Source organism: Mirounga angustirostris, unplaced genomic scaffold (assembly GCF_029215605.1).
Source record: "Mirounga angustirostris isolate CCGP_5_RB_7025 unplaced genomic scaffold, mMirAng1.0.hap1 SCAF_195, whole genome shotgun sequence".
Lineage (NCBI taxonomy): Eukaryota > Metazoa > Chordata > Mammalia > Carnivora > Phocidae > Mirounga > Mirounga angustirostris.
Genome location: NW_026991903.1, coordinates 46,308 through 73,230, shown reverse-complemented (window position 1 = coordinate 73,230; position 26,923 = coordinate 46,308). Strand labels below are relative to the sequence as shown.

Here is a 26,923-nt window from a genome sequence, read left to right as displayed (position 1 = left end):
CTATTCAAAACCACGATTTCTAGTTGGCTAAACAGAGGGTCGTACGCCTAGCAGTGCCTTCTGGGAATCTGCAGAAGGGAAGAATGAGTTCTATCAATGCAACGATCTGTGTGCAGACCGTGTGCAAGACCAAAGGAGGGAGTGATCAAGAAGAATCCAAAGATGTGCCTGGCACTTTTCCAAAAAGAGAAGCAAAAATGTGAGCTGGTGTCTAGCTAGGACTCAGGTGGCAAAGTTCCCAATGCCATAACATACACACTTCAAATGGCAGGTTCCTGGGACTAGGGACTCCCCTGGGATGGAGCCAGGAGTCGCAGCAGACTCATCTGACGAGGAGTTAAGATGCAGTTTTCCAAGGGCTTCTGAAAGAGTCCCCTCAGGGGCCTTCAGTTGTTCCAGATGTTTTGAAAGACAGCCACTGATGGTTTCTGAAAGAGCAGGCCCCTGAACACAGTGAGAGGGCGTGCTCTGACACTGTGAACCAGATCCTTCACTGAAGTCCACAGACCCAGGGAGAAAAGGGGCAAGTCGGGAAAGGCTTCAGCTCCTCAGGGAGAAGGCCACGGGCCTCACTCCCAAACATGCCTGGGAGGTACGGCTAGGCCCACCAGCACCACAGGCTGTCCCGGGTCCTTTCATGTCACCTGCCCCCCACCCCATGCCTGCAACCCCTGAGAATGTTCCAGCAAAAAATAGGCTTCATTTATGGGCACAGTTTCCACCCAGAACTGTAATGTGAACTGTGTCTAATTCAGTAGGAGGTAACCTGGTTAATGCGGGTTATGCTCTGAAGTATCTACTTTTTGATTATAACAAAGAACAGAGGAACAGAGCTCTCAAAATCACACTGTAAAAGTCTGGGAATAGGAATATTTAATGTCAAAAGTTCAAAGAAAAATAAGGCTGGGGCTCTTGGAGTCTAACAAAATACAGTCGTTTAAATCTTCTCACACGGCAGTGGGTTCTCTTATCTTTCATTTCATTATACTGACACTGAATTTATTTGAACAAATCTGTACACAAAACAAAAAGCTAAAGACCCTACAACCCCCCAATAAGACACTGATTTTCACTTACCAGCCAAGCTATCTTTAAATAAGACCCCTGGCTCGGAAAGGCTGCATGTAAAACTGGCTCTTTCAGTCCGTGCTGCTGGAAGTCCTGCTGGAAGCTTTTTGGGAGAAACTTGACAGCACATATCAGGCTGGTCACTGCCTGTCACTGAAGAAGTCCACTTCTGGGAAATGTCCTGAGAGGATCATCCTGTACTTGGTAAGAGCTTTACGCATAAAGGTGCTCACGAAAGGTCATATGGAAGAACTAAAAAGACAAAGGAAACAAACTAAAGGCCCCTCAATAAAAATTCTAACTGCTCTACATTCCCTCCCCGTATTGTCATTTAATCCTCAAATAATCCCTTTCACAGATATAGAAACTGAGGCTCAGGGCTAGGAAGTGCTAAGATACACAGCTGTGAGCAGGAAGTCAGAATTAGAACCTAGCTCTGTGAAGGAAAATATCACCAAATATGGACTGGACTCCTTTCTTTGTCCACATTCAGGCCCTCCTCCTGCACCCTCCACCCCCAGCCCTGGCCATCTGGTACCTACCTAGTACCAGACTCCATAATTCAGACAGAAGCAGGTCCTTCCTGTTAAGAGAAAAAGGCATGGTCATCTCCCAACCTTCTCCAGGCCGCCCCCTCAGTGACCCTGCCCCTGACCATGAGCTGGATGCGGGGAGGATGGATCGCCCTCACAGACAGGGCACACAGCGCCTGCCCTGGAGTGGCAGGAGCAGGGTCCAGAGTGCGCATGTCCAGAGCCAGCGTGGTATGGCCGGCACTCAGAGAGGGCAGAAGGGTTGCTAGAGGACGTCCTGATTCCCAAGGACCCCTCTGGTCTCTTCTGTATCTTTGGCCTATACCACGGCCTGGCACAGAGGCCGAGCTCCATGGATAGTTACTAGACACACAGACTGAGCCTCTCTGAGCTTTAGTTTCCTCACCTCTAGAATGGGGAAAAGGATTGTCCCTATCACGCTCGGTTACAGAAGGAATCAAGTGGGTCAACACACATCAATGGCCTCACCGACAGCAGGGACTCAATAAACAGTCTTTGTTATTACAAATAACTCCAAGGTGAAAGTAAAAGGAGAGACAAATCCAGGGTCTGGACTTTCTTTATTCAAGTCAACTGGCTTATGCAAACCCAGAGCAGAACACGGTGGACAGTGACTTAAAACGAATCCGGTGAAATGTCCAATCAAAGGACATACAGTGGCTGGAAACACAACACCCATCCATGTGCCTAAGGATAACACAGACCAAAAGTAATGGGACAGAAAAGATGTTCTGCGCAAGTGGGATCCAAGAGAGAGCTGGAAGGGCTATAATCAGACAAAATAGAATTCAATGCTGTTTAAACACATACCAACATTTGTGAGAGGCACCAAAAGTGGTTCTAAGAGGGAAGGTTAGAGCGATACAGGCCTGCCTCAAGAAGGAAGAGAAATCTCAAACACACACCCTAATGTGACACCTTGTGACCTAGAAAAAGAAGAACAGAGCCCAAAGTCAGTAGGAGGAGGGAAACAACAAAGATCAGAACAGAAATAAATGAAAGAGGGACTAAAAAAAAAAGAGGAAAGATAGGGTGCCTGGGTGGCTCAGTTGATTAAGCATCCGAATGATGATTTCTGCTCAGGTCATGACCTCAGGGAATTGATACCAAGCCCCGTGTCAGGATCTGTGCTCAGTGTGGAGTCAACTTGGGATTCTCTCTCCCTCTGCCTCTCCTCTTGTGCACTCTCTCTCAAATCAATCAATCAATCAATCAATCTAAAAAATATATATAAAACAAAATTGACACAACTTTAGCTACACACACCAAGAAAGAAAAAGAGGGGAGTAAAATCAGAAATGACAGTAGAGATATTACAATGGACACCACCAAAACAAAGCCTCAAAGGGACTACTGTGAACAATTTGGACAACCTCAAAGAATCAGCAATTTATTTATTTATATTTATGTTTCAAATTTTTATTTAAATTCTAGTTCATTGTGGCGCCCGATGGCTCAGTCGGTTGAGCGTCTGACTCTTGGTTTCGGCTCAGGTTGTGATCTTAGGGTCATGTGACTGAGCCCCACGTCAGGCTCCAGGCTCAGCATGGAGTCTTCATGAGACTCTCTCTCTCCTCCTCTCCCTCTGTCCCTCCCACTCGTGCTGCCTGTCTGTCCCTCTCTCTCATATAAATAAAATCTTAAGGGCTCCTGGGTGGCTCAGTTATTAAGCGTCTGCTTTCAGTTCAGGTCATGATCCCAAGGTCTTGGGATTGAGCCCCGCATTGGGCTCCCTGCTCTGCGGGAAGCCTGCTTGTCCCTCTCCCACTCCCCCTGTTTGTGTTCCCTTTCTCACCGTGTCTCTGTCAAATAAATAAAATTTAAAAAAATAATAAAAAATAAAAACAAAAATAATAAATAAGTAAATTAAAGTAAATAATTCTAATTAGTGATATACACAGTATAACATTAGTTTCAGGAGTAGAATTTAGTGACTCAACACTTACATAAAGCACCTAGTGCTCATTGTATCAGCAATTTAAAACCTCCCAAAAACCAAGTTCCAGGACTAAATGCCTTTAATGGTGAATCCTACCATTCAGGGAAGAATTCATACAATCCTTCTCAAACTTTTCCAAAAAACAGAAGAGAAAGCTTGTAAGCTCATTTCCTGAGGCCAACATTACCCTGATACCAAATCCAGACAATGACACTCCAAGGAAAGAGAATTACAGGCCAATATCCCTGATGAACATAGAGGCAAAAATGTTCAACAAAATACTAGCAAACCAAGATCACCACTATGCTGAAAGGATCATATATTATGATCAAGTGGGATTTGTTCCAGGAATGGAAGGAGGGTTCACACATGCACATCAATCAAAGTGATCCAACACATTAACAAAATGAAGAATAAAAATCATGTGATCATCTTGAGAGATGCAGAGAAAGCATTTGACAAAACTTAGTATCCATTTATGATCAAAATTCTCAACAGAGTGGGTAGACCGGGAACATACCTCAACATGATAAAGGCCACATATGACAAGCCCACAGATAACATTATATCCAATAGCGAAAAGTTTCAGCTGTTCTTTTTTCCTCTAAGATCCTCTATGTTAGGAACTTTCCTGATCTTTCCTCGCCACTTTTATTCAACATAGTATTGGAAATCCTAGGCAGAGCAATTATGCAAGAAAAATAAACAAAAGGCATCTAAATTGGAAAGAAACAAGAAAAACTGTCACTATTTGCAGATGACATAGTATATAAGGAAAACAAAGACTCCACAGAAAAACTGTTTGAACTAATGACTGAATTCAGTAAGGGTATAGGATACAATATCAATACACAAAAATCTGTTGTGTGTCTATACACTAATAACAAATTATCAGAAAAAGAAATTAGGAAGATGATCCCAGCTGAAGTTGCATCAAAAAGAATAGAATACCCAGGAAGAAACTTCACCAAGAGGTGAAAACCTATATACTGAAAACTATAAGACGTTAAGGAAAGAAACTGAAGACAACGCACGTAAATGGAAAGACATTCCTTGCTCAAGGATTAGAAGAATTAATAGTGTTAAAATCTCCATACTTCCCCAAACTATCTACAGATTCACTGTACTTCCTATCAAAATTCTAATTCCATTTTTCACACAAATAGAACAAAGGATCCAAAAATTTGTATGAAGCCACAGAAGGCTGAATAGCCAGACCAATCTAGAGAAAGAAGAACAATGCTAAAGGCTGCACACTCGCTGATTTCAGACTATTACAAAGCTAGAGCAATCAAAACAATCTAGTATTGGCATAAAAACAAACACACAGATCACCAGAACAGAAGGGAGAGCCCAGAAGGAAACCCAAACATCTATGGTCCAGTACCTATGACCAAGGAGCCAAGAATATACAAGGGGGAAAGAACAGTCTCTTTAATCAATGGTGCTGGGAAAACTGGACAGCCACAAGCAAAAGAATGAAACTGCACCATTATCTTACGCCATACGCAACAATTAACTCAAAATGGATTCAAGACTTGAATATAAGAATTGAAACCATAAAACTCTTAGCAGAAAACATAGAGAAAAGCTACTTGACATAGCTCTTGATAGTGACTTTTTAACCTAATACCAAAAGTAAAAACAATTAAAAAAATGTGGGACTACATCAAACTAAAAAGCTTCCAAACAGCAAAGGAAACTATCAACAAAATAAAAACGCAACCTACTGAATGAGAAAACATTTGCAAATCATATATCTGATAAGGGGTTATTATCCAAAATATAAAGAGCTCATGCAACTCAAAAGCAAAACAAAACAAAACCACAAAACCAAACAAACAAAAAACCCACAAGCAATCTAATGTAAAAATGGGCATATCCAAATAGACATTTTTCTAAAGACATACAGATGGTCAACACGAACATGAAAAGATGCTCAACATCATTAATCATCACGGAAATGCAAATCAAAACCACAATGAGATACCACTTCACACCTGTTACAATGGCCATTATCAAACAGACAAGAAATAACAAGTTTTGGTGAAGATGTGAAGAAGAGGAAAACCCTTGTGCATTGTTGCTGGGAGTACAAATTGGTGCAGCCACTATGGAAAACAGTACAGAAGTGCCTCAAAAAAATTAAAAAGAGAACTACCATAGGATCCAGCAATTCCCCTTCTGAGTATTTATCTGAAGAAAATGAAAACACTAACTGAAACAGGTATATGCACCCCGTGTTCACGGCAGGATTATGTACAACAATGAAAATACAGAAACAACTTAAGTGCCCATCAGTGGCTGAATGGAGAAAGAAATTGTCGTAGATACACACAGTGGAATACTACTCAGCCATAATAAAGAATGAAATCTTTCCACTTGCCATTTCGATGGAACTTGAAGGCATTCTGCTAAGTAAAATAGGCCAGACAGAGAAAGACAAATACTATAAATCACTTACTTGTGGAACCTTAAAACAAAGAAAACAAAAACAAAAAACTGAGCTCCTAGAGAGGACAAATGGGTGACTGCCAGAGGTAGGGAGTTGGAGGTGGGAGAAATGGGTGAAGGGGGCAAAAGGAAAAAGAAAACAAGCCCAATTATACCATCTTTTTTTTTTTTTAATTAATTAAGCTGTATCTCCAATGTGGCTCATACTCACAACTGTGAGATCAAGAGTCTCATACTCCACTGACCGAGCCAGCTGGGTGACCTGAATTATAGCATCTTCCAATGCTCGTTTTGAGAAAGGCTAAAGTAATTTAATCTATGATATTTTGAGGGCTATGTATATATTTGGTAAACTTAGAAAGAACACAGACTTCAGAGACACACTCAGGTCTGTATCTGGTTCTAATATTTACTATGACATTGAGCAAGTTACTTCTTTTTTGACTACTTTATTTATCTGAGATAGAGGCCGACAGAGAGTTGGGCACAGGTTGGGGGGGACAGAGGGAGAAGAAGACTCCCCGCTGGGCAGGGAACCCAACATGGGGCTCAATCTCAGGACCCTGGGGTTACGACCTGAGCAAAAAGCAGAAGCTTAACCAACTGAGCCATCCAGCGGCCCCTACTTCACCTCCCTTGTGCCTGTGTTTCCCCAACTCTGAGGATAATATGAAAATTTACTTTTAGGGTAGCTTTTATTTTTAATTTTCTTTAAGAAAAATAGTTTTTTGAATTAAATGAGATAGAGGTCACTCAGAATACTCCTACACCAGTAAGCCCTCAATAAATATTATTTTTTAAAAATCTTATTCTGGGGCACCTGGGTGGCACAGTTGGTTAAGCAGCTGCCTCTTGATTTTGGCTCAGGTCATGATCCCAAGGTCCTGGGACAGAGCCCCGCTTCGGCCTCCACGCTCAGCAGGGAGTCAATTGAGGATTTGCTCTGTCCCTCTGCCCCTGCCCTTCCCTTCTCTAGCACATGCGTGTGCATGCTCTCTCTCTCTAAAGTAAATAAATAGGTCTTTAAAAAATCTTATCCTGAACATTTGGCTGTTGCATAATCATGAGCATTATAACTTTTTGTACTTGGGCAGTATGTATAGTTTACCAAGCACTTTTATACACATTCTCTTATTTGAGTCATGAGATGGTCCTGGGAGAAGAATTTATTGTTTCTATTTTATAGAGAAAAAAAAGCAGACTAAGAGAAGGGGTGTGCTTTGTTCAAGGCTGCAGAGCTAACAAATGACCTTCTGATTCTCAGTCCAATGGAGGAGAAAAAAAAATCCAAACACTGTATGATGAGCCGAAGAAGGGCATTATATTATGATAAAGGAATCAATCCAAAAAGATGATGCAACATTTGTAAATATTTACCCACCCAACAGAGGAGCAACTAAATATGTAGAGCTTATATGAACAAACCTCAAAGGAGAAATGAGCAGCGATCCTGTGGGGGACTTTCATATCTCATATCAATGGATAGACCATCCAGACGGAAGATCAATAAGGAAATATCAGCCTCAGACAACAAGGTAATTAGAGGGACTTACCTCCGTCCAAAAACAGAATGTATTCCTCTCAAGTACACGCAGAACACTCTCCAAGCTAGACCATAAGTTAGGCCACACGACAAATCAATAAATTCAAGAAGCCTAGAATTTTCTAAAATGATGACTGAAATCAAATCAAACATCTTTTCCAACCACAGTGGTATGGAACGAGAAATCAATTACAAGAAGAAACCTGGAAATTCACAAACATGCAGCTTAAACAACATGCTACTGAACACCAAATGGGTCCGTGAGCAAACCAAAAGAGAAACCAAGAAATACTTTGAGACAAATGAAAATGGAATACAACAGAGCAAAATTAATGGAATGCAGCAAAAGGGGTTCCAAGAATGCAGCACTTGGCTGGCTTAGACGGTGGAGCGTTGTGACTCTTGATCTTGTGGCTGTGAGTTTGAGCACCACACTGGGCATACAGCTCAATGTATTTGTTTTTAAATATTTCATTTATTTATTTGACAGAAAGAGAGAGACACAAAAAGATTGAGCACAGGCAGGGGGAGCGGGAGAAGCAGGCTCCACCCACTGAGCAGTGAGCCTGATGTAGGGCTCGATCCCAGGAACTTAACATCATGACTTGAGCCAAAGGGAGAAGCTTAACTGACTGAGCCAGCCAGGCAACCCTTCGAGCTTACTTAAAAAAAAAGTGGTTCTAAAAGGGAAGTTTATAGTGATACAGGCCTAATTCAAGAAACAAGAAATGTCTTGAATAAGCAACCTAACTTTCCACCTCAAGGAAACAGAAAAAGAACAAAGGAAGCCCACAGTTAGTAGAAGAAAGGAAGTAACCTATCAGAACAGAAATAAATGAAATACAGACTATGAAGAGAATAGAAAGATTTAAAAAAAGACAATACAAAGGTCAACAAAAGAGCTGGTTCTTTGAAAAGAAAAAAAGCTGACAATTTTTCAGCTAGACTCAAGGTAAAAAAAAAAGAACGAGGACTCATAATCAGAAATGAAAGAGATGTTCCCATTGATACCATAGACAAAGGCTCATAAAAGACTACTATGAACAATTACACCCCAACAAGTTTGACAATCCAAAAGAAAAGGACAAATTCCCAGAAACACACAAACTTCCAAGACTGAATCATGAAGAGACAGAAATTCTGAACAGACCAATTACCAGTATAGAGATGAAATGGTGAATTAAAAACCTCTCAACAAACAGGAATCCAGGACCAGATGGCTTTCCTGGTGAATTCTACCAATATTCAAAGAAAAATGAATACCAATCCTTCTCAAACTTCTCCACAAAAACAAGAGGAAGGAATGCTTCCCAACTCATTTTAGGAGGCCAGCATTGCCCTTATCAAACCCTACCAAGATACAAGAAAAGAAAATTAGACCAGTATCTGTGATGAACATAGATATAAAAATCCTCAAGAAAATATCAGCAAACCAAATTCAACAATACAGGAAGAGGTATGAGCAAGAAAGATTTATTTCAGGGATGCAAGGGGGGTTCAACATCCACAAATCAATCAAACCAATAGGCTGCATTAACAAAATGAAGGATAAAAATCATATGATCATCTCAACCGATGCAGAAAAAGCATTTGACAAAATGCAACACCCATTTTGATAAAAACTCTCAACAAAGCAGGTATACAGGGAACGTAACTCAACATAATAAAGGTCATACCTGAGAAGTCACATCCTATGCAACGGTGAAAACCGAGTGCTTCTCCTCTAAGATCAGGAACAAGACAGGGATGCCCACTCTTGTCACTTTTATTCAACATACAGTTGGCGCTTGAATAATGCAGGGATTAGGGGTGCCAAACCTCTGTGCAGTTGAAAATCTGAGTATACTTTTGACTCCCCCAAAACTAAACTACTAATAGCCTACTGTTGACCCAAAACCTTATCAGTAACACAAAGAGTTGATTCACACATATTTTGAATGTTATATGTATCACAAACTATATTCTTACAACAAAGTAAGCTAGAGAAGAAGAATGTGATTAAGAAAATCCCGATGGAGCTTGGGGCACCTGGGTGGCTCAGTCATGGAGTGTCTGCCTTCGGCTCAGGTCATGATCCCAAGGTCCTGGGATCTAGCCCCGCATGGGGCTCCCTGCTCTGCAGGGAGCCTCCTTCTCCCTCTCCCATTCCCCCTGCTTGTGTTCCCTCCCTCGCTGTGTCTCTGTCAAATAAATAAATAAAATCTTAAAAAAAAAAAAAAAAAAGGAAAATCCTGATGGAGCTAGAGTGTATTATGCTAAGGAAAATAAGTCAGTCAGAGAAAGACGAATACCATGTGATTTCACTCCTGTGGAATTTAAGAAACAAAACAGATCAATATATGGGAGGGGGACTACAAAGAACAGAGAAGGAAACAAACTATGAGAAACTCTTGATGCTGGAAAACAAACTGACTGTTGATAGAGAGGAGGTGGTTGGGGGTTGGACTCACTGGGTGATGGGGATTAAGGAGGGCACGTGTTATGATGAGCACTGGGTGTTGTCTGCAAGTGATGATTCCCTGAATTCTCCTGAAACCAATATTGTACTGTATATTAAATAACTAGAATTTAAATACAAATTTGAAAAGACAAAAAACAAAAAGAAGATCGAAAAGGACAATACATTTACAGCAATGTCTGTATTTACTGGGAAAAAAAAATGTATTAAGTGGACCACACAATTCAAACCCATGTTGGCCAAGGGTCAACTCTACTACTGGAAATCCTAGGCAGAGCTATTACACACACACAAAAATAAATAAAAGGCATCCAAATTGGAAAGGAAGAAGTAAAGGTCACTATATTCAGATGACATATTATATGTAAAAAACCCTAAAAACAACACCAAAAAAAACTATTAAAATAAACAAATTCAGTAAAGTTGCAGGATAAAAAGTACATAAAAATCTGTTCCATTTTTATACACTAATAATGAACAGGAAAATAAATTTTAAAAAATCGTATTTAAAACTGTATCCAAAAAACCCCAAATACTTGGGGATAGATTTAACCAAAGAGGTGAAAGCCTATACACTGAAAACTACAAGACATTAAGGAAAGAAACTGAAGACAACACAAGTAAATGGACATTCCATGCTCATGGATTAGAAGAACTAAGTGTTAAAACGTCTATACTACCCAAAGCCATCTAGAGAGTCAATGCAATTCTTACCAAATTCCAAACACATTTTTCACAGACATAAGGCAAAGAATCTTTAAAATTTGTATGGAACCACAAAAGACTCTGAATAGCCAAAGCAATCTTAAGAAAGAACAAAGCTGGAGGCATCAGGCTCCCTGGTTTCAAACTCTACTCACAAAGCTATAGTGATTGCCGTCATGCTGGCATAAACACAGATACACAGATCACCAGCCCAGAAGAGAGAGCCCAGAAGGAAACCCACACCTCTATGGTCCAGTACCTTATGACCAAGGAGCCAAGAATATACAAGGAGGAAAAACAGTCTCTTTAATCAAGGGTGCTGGGAAAACTGGACAGCCCCATGCAAAGGAATGAAACTATACACAAAAAATAACTCAAAATGGTTTCAAGACTTGAATATAAGACCTGAAACCATAGCTCTTAGCAGAAAACACAGGAGAAAACCTGCTCGACATAGGTCCTGGCAGTGATTTTTCTGGATCACCCTCCAAAAGCAAAGGCAACAAAAGAAAAAAAAATAATAATAAGCAAAACGACATCAAACTCAAAAGCTCCTGCCCAGCAAAGAAAACAATAAAAAACAAACAATGTGATTAAAAAGTGGAAGGATAAGGAAGATGTGATCCATATATACAATGGAATATTACTCAGCCATCAGAAAGGATGAATGCCCACCATTTACATCGACATGGATGGAACTGGAGTGGATTATCCTAAGTGAAATAAGCAGAGAATGACAATTATCATATGGTTTCACTCATATGTGGAACATAAGGAATAGCATGGAGGACATTAGGAGAAGGAAGGGAAAACTGAAGGGGGTGGGAAACAGAGGGGGAGTCAAACCAGGAGAGACTATGGACTCCAGGAAACAAACTGAGGGTTTCAGACGGGAGGGGGGTGGGGGGATGGGTTAGCCTGGTGATGGGTATTAAGGCAGGCACGTATTGCATGGGCACTGGGTGCTATACGCAAACAATGAATCATAGAACACTACATCAAAAACTAATGATGATCTGCTGTATGGTGACTAACATAAATCAATCAATCAATCAATAATAAATTTTAAAATTTAAAATAAAGAAAAAAGAAAATAAAGAAAATCTGTCAAGCAACAAATGTTCATCTAGCACAGACCTCCTTCAGTAATGAAGGACACATTGACATTCCCTAATAAACAAAACCTGAGAGAACCCCCTGCTGTCACAAGCCCTGCAAGAACTATTAATCTTTTTTTTATAAAGATTTTATTTATTTGAGAGAGAGAATGAGAGAGAGAGAGCATGAGAAGGGGGAGGGTCAGAGGGAGACGCAGACTCCCTGCTGAGCAGGGAGTCCGATGTGGGACTCGATCCCGGGACTCCAGGATCATGACCTGAGCCGAAGGCAGTGGCTTAACCAACTGAGCCACCCAGGCGCCCTGCAAGAACTATTAGAGGGAGTCCTTCAAGCGGAAAGGAAAAGACAACACAGTAACTCAATCTTCCATGGAGAAACAGTTACAGAGATGAATATACAAGCAAGTATAAATGTGTAAGTGCATAAAATGTATATGGGATAAACGTATAAGATATATTCTTTTCTTTTGATTTACAAGAAACCTACATGAAGTCAGTATCAATTGGTGTTGATCAGCTCACAATGTCGAAATGTAGAAATGCGGTATGTAGGACAATAATGGCAAAAGGAGGGGACGTCGATTGATTAAAGGTTCTGTATGCCTTGGAAATTAATCTGGTATTAATCTAATTAGAATGTTATAAATAAAGATGTGAACTGCAATGTCTGGGAAATCTACTAAGAATATAGGCCAGAATACACAGGAAAAGCAACAACATGGGGATTTAGTTAATACTCCAGGACATAACACCAAGAAAAGCAGTAATGGAGACATGTGAGAACAAAAAAATATAACACATGTAGAAAACAAATGGAAAAAGGACAGATTGCAATGCTACCTGAAAAGTAAGTAACTTAAATTGACATGGATTACACCCTCCATTAAGAGGCAGAGCTTGGCAGTGGGGATAAAAATCTGTGGTCTCTATGCTCTCTACAAGAGTCAGCCTTTACATCCAGGACAAAAGAGGTGGAGGATTAAATGACGGTTAAATGACGGGAAAATAGGCACCAAGCAGATATTAATCTAACAAAACACCTAGGCCACTTTTGTTAATCTAAAACAAAGGTTATGACATTTTTTATACAAAGAAGGACAATGACTAGTACTAAAAGTGGCCACTCTTCAAGGAGATAATCATGTCATTTCACACTTAACGAGAGGACTCTAAAATACATGACAGGGAAGGAGAGAACTGAGGAGAGGGACAGAACCCTCAACAGGAACGGCTGGAGACATCAATACTCGACTTCCGACAGTGCGGAGACGGTGATTTCTTGTTCTGCTCACATCAGCACCATGAGGTGGGCAGGGGAGGGGCTGGGGCCATACTTTATGGTGCAGAGCACAGAAATTTGGAGAGATTAAGTGATGTGCTCAGGGTTGCAGTGACGATGAGGGAGGGTTCTGGGGCAGAGGATATGGATGGTTCCCCGATCACCCAGATACGAGGTCACGCCCTGCACACCGAACCAAGCCCCATCCTCAGTCCCAGGTGCACATCCTCCTGCCCAACACTGTCACAAGGGGTCAGCTGGTGCCCCAAGGGGGTGATGGCCCAAGACAATGGCTCAACTCCTGAGCAGTCCCCTGGCTCTACACTTCAGTCCCTGACACCAACACTATGCCTTTTTCCCAAATGAAGACCCCCTGATGGATTGGGGGTACCCAAACATGTCTCCAGCTCTCCCTCACTTACCTCTGCAGCCCCAGAATTGGATTCTCTCAACTGCCCTGCAGTGAGACTTCCCAGGGTGCCAGTGCCCACCTTGAATGACCAGTAGTCTTAACTCCCAACTGGCTCAGAACCCAGGACATTCCAAACCAACTGCACACATGACAGTTGCTCAGAGAAATAGCTTCATCTTCAACGGACCACACTTGCTTGTGGAACAGTTAATGAACTAGGAGGGGGCTGCCCAGGCTGGCCCTTCAGGGGCTAATGCATGACGTCTTCCAGCCCCCATGTCTCCTAGACAAAGATCTGACCCACTCTCTGTGCAGCCTGGACTAAGGCCTTTTGAGCATGGGAAGCAGCTGCATGGGTTCTGAGTGTCCTTCCCCGCTCCTTCCTTCCTCCCCACACCCACTCTCTGCTGCACAAACTGCATTTCCTTCTCTTGAATCTACGAACTGATTCTCACCCACAGTACCTTCGACGTTGTAGTCAGTGGAAGTGATATGCATGAATCTCCCCCGTCGTTTGGCCAGATATCTGTGTGGGTGCTGCTGAACCACAGATGGGGACAGCCAGGAGAATTTCTTGGCTGCAGATGATTTTGCTCTGACTCCCGGGTTTGAATCCCTTAAGATCTTTTCCTTCTTCTAACCTGAGCCACGATCCTAGAAAATACACCAAAAACAGAACTGTTGAGGTGCAACTGGGGAAAACCCTGGGAACACCTCATTCATTCCCTGGTCACACTTGCATTCCTGTCCACTGGGGCCTGGGGAGCCAACTGAGTCTGAACTGGGCTTAGAGAGAGGGCTGTTGGATGTGGCGTGCACCTGACACCCCACGGACTGGGTGGGGACATCACCATTTGGATGAGAAAATCTCCAAATGCAGCGCTCACAGTGAGCAGAGAGCACAGAGGATGGTGTTGGTGGCCGGTATCCAATCCTACTAGAAGCCACACATAACTGGGAAAGTTACTTGACCTTTCTGTCCTTGGACCCCTGTTCTGTGCATGGGGCCTACTTACTGGTATTATGTTATGAAGCTTCATATACGAAAATCCAGATAGCCGCTCAAGTCAATGAGCGGTCCCTCATAAGTGCTGCATGAGTGTTCCAATATGACAGGTCTGTAAGAATAAGCAAGAAATATAGGGGTCACTGCCCCCCAGAGAGGAAACGTCGATGGCTACAGGGCAGAGGAGGGGGGAAGGTGGCCTTTCAGCATTTACATGGGCACGATGCATTACCGCTCATGGAGAATATCTGCCATCGTATCCTCTCCTCCGCCATCATCCCTGTGGGATGCAAGGACCAGGGGCTATGCCCCCTGTTTTGTGGTTCACGGCACTGAGATGCAGAGAGGTTAAATGGTTTGCCCAGAGGCACAGTGCAATGACAGATGGGTCAGGGAGAAGGAAGTAGTTGGTTTTCTGGGGACAGAGATCCCTGAACCCCCTGAGTCCTCTAGCTTATGTGCTCGACTTCTGAATTCAGGGTCCCCCCCCTCCTTTCCCCAAATTTCCCGCCCAGAAAAGGGCACTGGCCTGACCCAGCCTCCACCCCTACGTGTCAATCCCTGCCTGAATCCGAAGCCATGATGTTTTCCTGAAAGGAAATGCCTGGAACGGCAGGGAGGCCAATCTGTGTCCTCTGCCCCAGCATCTTTACATGCGAGACTGAGCTCCTGAGGGTCTGACCCGTGGTCTACTCACGACCACCCCCTTGTCTCCACTTTGTGGTCACATGCAAGAGCAGGCCCCCCATGATTTTGGAACGTTTTCCTCAAGTGACAAGTCCATCGGGGAAGCGATGGAGAGCACGGGCACAAGGCTGTCTTCCCCTTTTCATGCCAACCTCACCACACTGGTTATTTCCTCCTCTTGTTCTGACTTCCAAACTGCTTCCTCTTACTTCTTCTCTTAAGTCGATGGAAAGGAAGCTTCTTGAGAGCTGAAAGCAAAAGCAGCCTGGAGGATGACCAGTGCCACCCAGGCAGGAAACACCCGAGTGGGGGCCCCAGGCAGATCCTCAATTCCTGGAGCTTCTCCTCCAGCAGCGTGGGCTCAGCCCTGCTGAGTCCGAACCCCGCTGCCCGCTGGGCTGTTCAGGGCTGCTCCCCAGACTCAAGGGTGCAGACCCAGGGTCGGAGGCCAGGGCGACGCTAGCTAGAAAGGGGCCGAGGAGGGCTGCAGAGAAGTTTCCCGGAACTGCAGATGCCCACAGGAAACCAGATCCTTCAGGGTGGGCATCAGAAAAGGAGGGGATGGGAAAGAGCTAGGAAGAGGTGCTCGTGGGCAGCAGAGAGAGGAAATGCAAGAGCTGGAGGTACAAATGATTGACAGGCACAGCGATGCTCCCTGTGCCTGAGCCCTGAAACTCTGCAAAGTGATCCTGCGCATGGACAATTGCAGGGTGGCCCGGGTGGGTCTGGGCAACCACAGGGACAGTCAGGCTTGAAGTGAGTGCTCCGCCTCATTGCCCCTGGCAGGACAGAGGCTGACCTCTAGGTAGACGCAGGGTCCACCCGACTGGCCCAGGAGCCCTGACCCACTGCTTCCTACCTGAGTGCACTTCTGATGTTGAGTTAGAAATACATCTTGATTTCTGCACTGATGCTAATGATGCACTTAATAAATTTAAATTTGCTCACATGAAATGGAAAAACGTGAGGCAGCATCTTTGTAGTTTTCTCGTAAGTATACAACACTGAAGAAACCATAGTAACTATTCTTGAGGTAATGAGTAAATTTTCACAGCACTTTCCTCGGTGTTCCCGATTGAGAACATCTGATTATGGAGAGAAAAGTGGACTCTTCCTTCTTTGTGTGGAAGGGGCTGATGTGGTTGCGGGGGGCTGCACACCTTCAGGCTGATCATCCACACAGAGTCCCAGGAACTGCACAGAAATAGAGAGCAGTGTTGGCATCTTGCAGGCAGAAGACCACAGGGGAATCAGACATAATTTACTCCTAGTTCAACCTTCTGCTCCCCCTACTCACCAGCTGCCCAGCAGAAAGTCTTCCCGCACAGTGGGACTTAGGAAGATGTTGCAGGGTGCTGTGCCCTGAAATCCCCCACCTGACAGGTTTTGTGGGCAACCACGGTTATTTAGCAGAGATATTATAGAAACGCAGCAAAGCACAGTGACCACGCCTGATGGCCTGGATTCACATCCCATTTACAAGCTACACGTACCTGAGTTACCGAGAGCCCTCTGTGCCTCAGTTCCCTGTCCTGAGATGTGGAAATATTCATACCGCCTACTCACTAGTGCGCTGTTGTGACGCTAAAAGTGATTTCCTCCAAGTAGAGACTGGAGCGCAGTAACTGTCTGGTGCTTCACAACTGCTCTGTAGGTGTTCAGGTATCGACGGTCTACGGAATGAGCTGGACACCTGGTAGTGGGTGAAGCCAGACACGGGACTTGGATGGCTCCACTGCATGGGCGATGGAAGCTCACTCTTTATCCTGCACAGGGGAATGAGGCTTACAGCTCACCGAGAATATGTATCATCTCCTCCTGTAATCCCCACACCAGCACCGTTGGAGGGGAAGCAGGGGCTGTAAGCCATAGTTTACAGTGGAGGGCACGGAAATGTAGAGAGATGAAGGGACTGTCCCTTGTGATGGATCCGGGACAGGAATGTGGTTGGTTCCCTGGGGAGGGAGATCCCCGAGCACCTGACACCTGCCCACGACCCTGAGAAAATGTGCTGAAACCCAGAACCAAGAGCTTTCCCCACTTTCTCAAATCCAGCTGTGCCAATGTTTCTTTGGGACACAGTGGGTGTCCCTGCAGGACGTGTCTGTGCCATGAGAACAATCTGAATCCTACCTCCGCCTCCTGCCTCTATGTTTCAGTCCTGACCCGAAATGTAATGCACTTTCCTCCCAACACTGCCGCCCCCCAACCGGAATACACGGGGACGTGTGCGTGGAGCCTCCCTGCCCAGCCTCTCGTGAGGCAGGCCAATGTTCATGAAACAAATACACAAATAAATAGACATTTACATGAGAATTAACCCGAGTGTCCGATAGGTAAAGGTGAAATACACTGATGACCTATCCTTTGATTTAAATTTATGCTCTGAATTGTTTCAAATAATTGGGAAATGATGACAGCATAGGGTAGTTAAAAAGTGGGAATTAAAGGTGTCAAGTATAATCTCTATTTTCTACAATCAAACACACTTTTATCCCAGTGTAGGAATGCCTATCGTCTGCGACATTGAACAGGGGTTATCCTGGTGAAAAGATTAGGAAGTTTTTCATCTGATCTGTAACATTTTCCCTCTCAAAACGTTGATCCTTCTGTTTTGCTACTCATGTCAGAGCACACTGGGTCAGTGCAGGGCCACGTTCTGCGGACGACGCTGCCAGCCACCTGTCCTCCAGGCCAACTGGGACGGACCCCACTGGGTACAATAGAGATGCCCAGGGTTGGCCTTGGACAGCAGGCTATTTTGCATGATTTGAGAGGTGCTGAAAAGACCTCCTCCTCCTTCCTTATACCTCATATTACATAATTAAGGACACAAGCTTTTAGTCTTGAGACTAAGTTTCGGTTACAATATGACCATCTAGAATGGAAAGTAGCTATCACCCAAATCTTACCAAGGCGTCCTCCTGCCAGCCACGAGGGGACAGGCAGAATGAGCCTGTGGATTCATCACTGCAGGGCCTTGGGGACGAGTTCACAGCAAGTTGGCTCGGCCAAGGGCTTTCCACGCCTGTCCTGATTCACAGGGACAGTGGCTCCTGGGACATGGCTGTGAAATTATTCAGGGAAGAGCAGGGTAAATGCAAAGATATTTGGAACTGGCTGGCCATATTCCTGGGGTATTTATTTTTTTCTCTTTACCAAAGAATTTCTAATCTGTCCCACCTGCCTCTTCCCTTACCTACCAATCACTGCTTTCTGTAGAGACGGCTGCCTGGAAGAGACTAGGATTTTGGACCAAAGCCTCGGGTTCCATTCCATCCCCCCCTGTGAAAGTGTGGAGGCTGCCACCGCTCAGACATGGTGCCTACCCTGGCTCAGCTCTTGCTGTACTTCTCGGAAAGTGTGTGGACCACACTGGAGAAGCAGCAGCTGAGACATTCTGTGGAATGATTAATTTCTCTTTACCAGATGAGGAGGACACACTCAAGGCCCCAAAACTCTGGTCTATGATGAATTGTGTACAGACCATGCTGGGGAAGTCTAGCCGCTGACATAACAAGTCCATGACATGAATGATGGAACCAAGCCTCCCTCTTGCCCTTCTGGCCTTGGCTTGCAGCTCTGTGAGGCAGTCCCCCTCTGCGACTACGCCACTAGGGTTCCTGCGCTCAGCTAAAGCACAGTCAGGCTGGCTCTCCACCAAGAACAGATCACATGTTCCCTTTGTCACAGCCCTGCCTCCTGAGATGGTCATGTCGAGTGAGAGACTTGCCGTGGAAGGAGTTAGCAAGCACTGGAGGCATCTGGTTCCTTGTACTCCCATGTATCTCACCGGTGCAGACCTTAAGAAGTTGCAGCACGTATCAAAAATGGCTTTGACTTTTTCGTATGTTTCTTTTCGGTTTGGGGTCGTCCTTTGGGGTTCAGAAGGAATGTTTATATATACCGCTTGGCTTCTCTAAAGACACAGAGCACAGTAGTTGCTTTGGGGCATCTCATCACCCTGTGACTTCTTTTTTTCGAGGTGAGAAGGGAGAGCGATCGCTGACCTACTGCATGCCAGAGGCCTTGAAGCAAATCTCTTTCCAGCTTGAAACTCCATGCTGAGGAAATTGCAGACTGATGCATTATTAATCTCTCGTGCCCTGACGCTAAGTGCACCCAGGGGGGATGCTGAGAGCCACCCCTCTGCCGTCTGGAGGCAGGGACTGCCAGGATCCCTCCTGCTTTGCCTCCCTCCCTGCACAGGGGCCACCTTCAGCTGTGAGCAGCCTCCAGTTTGGGGATTGTGGGGATCACTGGGCTGCTGAGAAGCACGAGACACAAGAATTTCTGACGGTTGATCCTAGCATGTATTGACCATCCCAGAGCTCAAGCACCAGGTTCCTAAAGACCAACTACTAGAGGGACTTTGTGCCTACATTTTCAGGCTTTCCATGGAAAACTGTCCCCATATTTAGGAAGGGACCAACATTAATGCTTTATGATGAAACTATTTCAGTTGTTACTTTTCTTAATGATGAAGCACTAGCCATAAAGATGAAAGGCAAATGACCAAACCTTTGCACTCATGTGTGAGTAAGGAGTAAGGGAGTAATCGACACCATAGTGGTAAAATGTCAAGAAGAGACGGTTTAAAAAAATCCAAACATGTAATCAAAATATACACAGATTTTAAATGCCACTGATGATTAATGAAAGTGAATATAAAAGCATACATTAAGCATCCAGTTGGCAGACATGAAAACCCTCCCACCACCCCGTGTCAGGGAGGCACCGGAGGACCACTTTTCACAATCTGTCATGTGGTATTAATGGGGATGACAGTTCTGTCAGGCTGCTTCTCCGTATATTGTGACAGTTTCGAAGACGCCCACAGATCCCCCTGCCTCCTCCGAAGCAGAGCGGGCAAAACCCACAGGAGCGTGGCGGGCCCTGGTCGGTGCGGCTTTGGCAGTTTGTGTGACAGTCCCTGCAGAGCTTCCCCTGCGCCGTTCCCTCTGGTGACTGGGTACTTGGCCCCGGGGAGGGCCCAGGTTACCTCGCAGTGACAGAAAGGACATTTGCTCTGGGTGGTGTCTCACAAATTCTAGAGCAAGGCAGGCAGGCTGTGAGGAGGATCCACTTTCCATTTCCTGCAAGCCAATCACTAACACGGCCCGGGCCATTCCCCCCACTCTGCCAGCAGCAGGACAACCCTGTACCGGCCTGGGGGTATCCAGGAAATGGCCAGACTCCTGCTTCTCGCTCCTCAACCACCGTTGTTAAGACTTTGAGTTTCAGGAACAACAAGGAGCCCCGTCCCTCCCCCTCTCCCCGTAGAATCCCGGGTCTGGGGCACATCAGCCACCAGGGAGGCCCCGAGGGAGCGCTCACAGCGGCTGCATCCGTGTGTCCCCAGCGAGGGTGTCACCAGAAGCTCAGAGCCCTGAGTGCGGTGCACGGAGGAGTCCTGGTGTGGACTGGCGTCAAGAAGCAGCATTTGGGTTTAGAAACCACGAGCACTTGGCATTGGCAACCAACCAAAGGCTCTTCTCAGAATTCAACTAGCGAGTGCAGCTAAGCACGGTGTAGCCAAACCCTGCGTTCAGGGCATTCCACACGGGGCGCACTGAACGGATTCGGAAAAGCATGATCGGGGTCATGGGAAAGCGGCCCCGGCTGCTCACAGGTGCAGCTCGCCAGCGCTGACCTCAGCCCTGACTCTCCCGCCACAGCCACGTCTCCAGCCACACGTTCCAGGGCAACTGTGCCCTTGTAACACTGGGCGGAGTTCATGCCCAGCCCCGAGCAAAGCAAGTTAGGAAAAGGACCTCACCGTGTGTCTCAGCTTTCGTTTAACCGGCACTGTGCTCATGTGGCCACGGCTATTACTCCACGTTTCTTCTATCACTTAATGAGAAATCTACCTAGTTGGCAAAGCGGGTCGATGAAGAGAAAAAACGCATAGAAAGGCCCCACGGGAGACGGTGTAGACGGCCCGAAGGCCTGGCAGTGCACAACCACATCACTGCACAGGGCGGCTCTGAGCCAGCCACTTCCTCCTTTTCCCCTTTCTCATCCTGGACTCTGGAGGGACTGACCACAGCCCGCCTCACTTGAGTCTGGGGAGGAGAGACCACTAAACCCGCATGGACACTCACCTGTGTGGATCCCCACTTTCCAGGGTCCTGTGGGCAAGGACGGTATCCTGGGCATTCCTGACAACACACACCGCCTCCTGGTTTCGGACCCCTTCCTGTCCCAGCATTTGCAGAAATTTTACCCCTTCGATGATCAGGCAGTGGAGAGCAACGATCTCTTCCCAAACAGAAAAAAGGTTTGAAATTCAGGTTACTTTTCCTATGTCACCTTAACCAACTGATCTTATCAGGTCCTCAACTGCATGCACATACCTTGTATTTCTGTTGCTGTTCAATCAGACATCTGCTTATATAACAAGTGTTACCCAGTGTGAACTAGGACCTGCCTCCCCCAAGCTGTGAGAGAACCAATGGGGAAGACTCTCTTTTTGGTTTCTTCGTCTTTAATGATAAGGGAAACTATATTCATTTTCACGGGAGACCGCTCAGTCTCCCTTCCTCTCCCTCCCCCAGTCCCTCCCACAGCTATTGGAGAATGAGGGTCCAGAGAATAAGAGTGTGGTAGTGAAGAGTAACACTGCGGACCCATGAGTTCTGAGCATAAATGATATACATAAAGGAAGCCACCTACCTATTTCACACAATCGGTGAGAGGCCTTGAATCAGTTTCTTCATTGACGATGTTATGCAATGAAGGAGGAACAGCTTGAGATTCAGAAGACGCAGGTTCTGTCTGTGGTCTGATCCCAAGAGCTCCTACATGAACATGGACAGCCTCCACCCCCAATGTCCCCCCAGTGGATCCCTCTGGCCCATCACAGCTCTGAAATATACTCAGCCTACATGTTTTCAACACTGTGACTTTGTACGTTGGAATCATTGCTGATGGTGGTGTATTTATGGTATCCTGGCACCTCCTGTTTAATTCCTGTTGACGTTCAAGAAATTGTAGTAGGAATGACTTGAATCCTTCTGGTGAAATTTTCCACTGCAGCCCTGGGGCCTAGAACATTCTGCTGGAGACCAGACTATCAATAATGAAGCTGACTTTGGGCTGATGCACCCAGTTCTTTGCTAAAGACCTTTTCTTTCCCCATTACTGCCCCCAGACAAGACCTTATAAACCTTGACAGCCAACTCCTGCGCTGGAGGGCAGCCACGGTGAAATGCACCCCTCTTGGCCTTGAACAGAGGCAGCGCCCTGGCTGAGCAGTTAGTGCGGGAGAAGTCCCCAGGGCTACCCTTGGGGCTGCAATGTCAGGATGCATCTTTCCAGGATGGTGCTGTTCTACTTCCAGGGTAGGCGCTGGGGACTGGAGTGCTGCTTTGGGGACACTGAGGCCCCGGCACTTTCCAAACACCCTGCTGAAGGTTGTTTCTGTAAAACCTGAGTGCCCACCAAGCAACTCATTAACAGTTGATGAACGGTAATTCTTTTGTAATTCGGGATAGACCACCTCATACAATATTTTTAAATGCCTGCAGCAATACTGATTTATAAAATAAGTCATGTGGCCTACCTCCTGCCACATTCACTGGTGGAAGCAAACAGTGCAGTGAACTCAAAAGAGAAACAGTGAATCCTCAGTGACTCAGCATCTGTCCCCAAATACATACTAACAACTCTTCCCTCTTCATTTGTTGCAAAGACCTGAGACTACTTAAGGCAAAACTTCACACTGTACTGTGGGGGTACTAACATGGGTAGATATAAAATCTATGACAAGAGCACAAAGGACAGAAGGAGGAACATGGAACTGTCCTGTGGTAAGGATTTTACAACTGGACGTTTATTAAAATAGTACACTACTGGGGGAGGAGCAAGATGGAGGAGGAATAGGAGACCTGGATTCCGTCTGGTCTCAGGAATTCAGCTGGATAGGGATCAAACCATTCTGAACACTTACGAACTCAACAGGAGATCGAAGAGAAGAATAGCAGCAACTCTGAACAGAAAAGCGACCACTTTCTGGAAGGTAGGACGTGCGGAGAAGCGAATCCGAGGCGATGTTCGGGAGGATAGACGGCGGGGGAGGGGCCTCCGTCGGCCGCTTCTGGCAAGTGAAAGAACCACGGAGCACAAAATCGGAACTTTTAGAAGTCGGCTCCGCTGAGGGACGTCACTCTGGGGGCTAAGCGGGGGGTGGAACCCTCCGGGACAGTGTGGGCTCAGGACCCTCGGGGTCGCAGAAAGACTGGGGGTGCCTGAGTGTGGCAGAGCTCCCAGGTAACGGAGCAGGGAAGCCGGCTGCAGAGACGGAGCCCAGGCGCGGGCTCTCAGCTCGGGGTTGACATAAACCGTGATCCGCGGCACAGTCGGGCCCCTGCTCCTCCAGCAGGGACCCAACAAGCGGCAGATCCGGGGAGACTCACCTTCCCCCCAGGGAGGAGCCGCGCAGGAGTGCACCGCAGGGATCTGCTGGGTTTGGAGACTCCACCCGGGGTCGGGTGCCAGAGATAGAGGCGCGCGGTCGCAGGCCGGGTGAGCACGGCAGCCGGAGACCGGGGAGACGGGAGCGACTGACGGCTTTTCTCTGGGGGCTCACTGAGGAGCGGGGTCCTGAGTTCTCAGCTCCTCCAGGGCGGAGATTGGGAGGCCGCCATTTTCACTCTCCGCCTCCAAAGCTGTAGGGAAAGCTCGCAGGGAACAAAAGCCCCGGAGAGCAAACCCGAGCAGATTACTTAGCCGGGAGGGGGCAAGGACGGGGCAATTCCGCCTCCGGCAGAGACATTTGGAAACCACGGCAACAGGCCCCTCCCCAGAAGGTCAGCGAGAACAGCCAGCCAAGACCAAGTTTACCGATCAATGAGAACAGCAGAACTCCAGCGCTAGGGGACTACTGCACATAGAATTCACGGCTTTTTTACCATGATTCTTTAGTCTATTAAAGTTAATTTTTTTAATTTTCTTTTTTTTATAAGATAAATGTCATTTATTAAATCAATCTCATATCGTGTGCACATTACTTAGTGAATTTTAGCACTTACTACTCAGTGTTTAGTGTAAAAGGATTTAAGGAAACTGAAATTGTCAGATATTAAAAAAAAGTATAGGGGGGCGGAGCAAGACGGCGGAGGAGCAGGAGACCCGGACCCCGCCCCCTCCCAGGAACCCAGCCGGACAGGGACCAAACCACCCCGAACACCCACAAACCCAACAGGAGACCGAAGAAAAGAAGAGCAACAACTCCCCCACCAGAAAAGCGACCACCCCCCGGAAGGCAGGACGCGCGGAGAAGTGAACCCGAGGCGACACCCGGGAGGACAGGCGGCGGGGGAGGGGCCCCGCCAGCCGCCCCTTCCTCCCCCCGGGAGGAGCCCCGCGGGAGCGCACCGCAGGGCCCGCTGGGCCTGGAGACCCCACCCGGGCCGGGCGCCAGGGCCAGAAACCCACGGTCACAGGCCAGGCGAGCACGGAGCGCGGCCAGAGACCGGGGAGACAGAGAGTCTCTTTTTTTTTTTTTTTTTTGAATTTTTCTTTTTCCCTTTTTCAACCAACATCTTATCAATCCTCTTTTTAAAATATTTTTTACTTTTCATTTTTAGAGTGATATCCTACCCTTCAGAGTCGTTAACCTTATTATATAATATATATACATATATATGTTGTCCTCTCTTTAAAATTTTGGGATACAGTTTTTTCTAACAGCTGCTGCAGGCTGTGCTAGGTGAGTGGGTCCTGGTGACAAGGACAGCTAGCAAAACTGCGCCCAGGTGACACTGGGAAGTTCGGCCGTGCAGCCTGAGCGTAGGGTGACACTTTCTGAAGAGCCTGTGGGAGGCTAACTGAAGGGTTAAGTGTCCTTGGCGTCACCGTCCACAGCGAAGCTCAGACCAGATGCCACTGTGTGCAGGCAAAGTTGTCCAGTGAGAGGCTGGGTCTGTCAGTAGAGTGAGGCTGGCCAGGGCCAAGCTGCCGTCCAGTTGAAGCCCCGTGGACTGCGGTTGTATATCCCCGCGGCATTGCCCTGAGTGAGGCTGTGTCCAGATGACGATGTCCCAGCCACCCATGTGTCCCTGAAGTCTGGTGGGTAATGTGTGGGTCACACACTATCTCAGTGCTCGGAGGCCCTGCCTCCTGGCCAAGGCCCCTAAGAAAAACGAACAAAAACCACCGAACAGGAAAAACCAACACTCTCCCCTGAGACAGACCTTTGGGCTCGGCCCGAGGCTGTCCCCGGCGCTGCTACACCCCTGAGCCAGACCCTGCTGCAGCTCTGAGGCCAAAAGGGGCTCCACCCCTCCGCCTGCCCAGACTCAGTCTCCAGCCTTGATCCCCCGCTGCGCTTAGCCATCTGCACTCCCCAGACGTGATCCCCAGGAGTCCCCAGCCTGTGCGCGGCCCGACGTCCAACCCCAAAGCCCGAACGCTAGCAGGCGGTGCCTGAGGCCCCTTCTCCATCCACGGGGGTGTTGGGTCTGTCCACACAAATACATTGCCCGAGGGCGCTTCCAGCACCCGTCCCGGCAACCCTCGGGGGGCTGCCCTCAATCCCCGCCACCCTGCGGGGCCCCGGGCGGCACCGGCGTCTTCTTGAAGTTCTTCTGGCCCGGGCCCTGTTCGCGCCACCGTCCGCAGGGCCGTCCGGGGCGTCGTCGGCGGGCCTCGCGACCGCGGCCAGGGCGTTCATGGTGCCGAGTGCCCGCAGCAGGGCCGGGCCGCGGGGCGCGGCGCGGGGGGCCGCGCGGGGCTCCCGGCCGGCGGGCGGGGGCGGCGGCGGGGGCGGGGGCGGCAGCAGCTCGCGCAGGGCGTCCAGCTCCGCTCGCAGCTCCGCGCGCAGCGCCTCCAGCCCCGCGCCCAGCTCGGCGCGCACAGCCGCCAGGCCCTCCTGCAGCCGCCGCTCGCTCACCTCCAGGACGCCCGCCGGGTAGGTGGCCCCGCCGCGCGGCTCCCCGCACACGGAGCACACGGAGCCGCTGCTGCGCGCGGCCGCTCGCTCCCCGGCCCCCGGCGCCCGGGCCTCCCCCGCCGCGGCCCCCGCGCGCTCCACCAGCCGCAGCAGCCGAGGCGCGTCGGCCAGCGCCGCCGCCTCCGCCCGGAGCTGGACCCGCAGGCGAGCCAGGCGTCCCGGGGCGCGGGCTTCTTCAGGGCCCGGCCCTTTGGGCTGCGGCCCGGGGTCCCGCCGGCGGCCAACGGCCCGTCGCAGCGCCTCGCTCGCGCCGTACGCACTGCGCGCCTGCACCCACGGGCGCCCGCGGGCCGCCGCCATCCGCGCTGCCACCGCCGCCGCCGCCGCCACCGGAGCCGGGCCTGGTCGGGAGCCCCAGCCCGCAGCCTAGCGACCGCTGGGGCCCCGGCGACGCTCCGTGGAGATGGCCCCCGGGACGGCTGTGGGAACGACCGAGGCCTCGGGAGATCTGGCCTGGGGGGGCCGGGAACTCCGGGAGGGCGGGGGTGGGGAGGGCGGGTGGATGGAGCCCCAGGGGACCCCGGCGGGGCAATGCAGGCAGGCTTGAGTGTGCTGGACCTGCTCTAGGGGACTGCGCTGTCGTTGGCGGGTTGAGCAGCTTGGACTGGCTTCTGGGCAGGGGGTGACAGGACATGGAATGAAGGCTGCAGAAGCCTGGGCGCCCAGACCCGTCAGGAAACAGGCTTGCACCCTGTACTCCAAACTGCTGTCCCCATCACAGTCAGGGGAAGGCAGGTGTGCTTCTG

General features: G+C 47.9%; 1 pseudogene; it reads right to left on the bottom strand.

Annotated features, from left to right (window-relative positions):
* On the bottom strand, positions 1–26,622 carry LOC123842423 (protein FAM246B-like; annotated as a pseudogene).
* Positions 26,623–26,923: the final 301 nt, after the last annotated feature.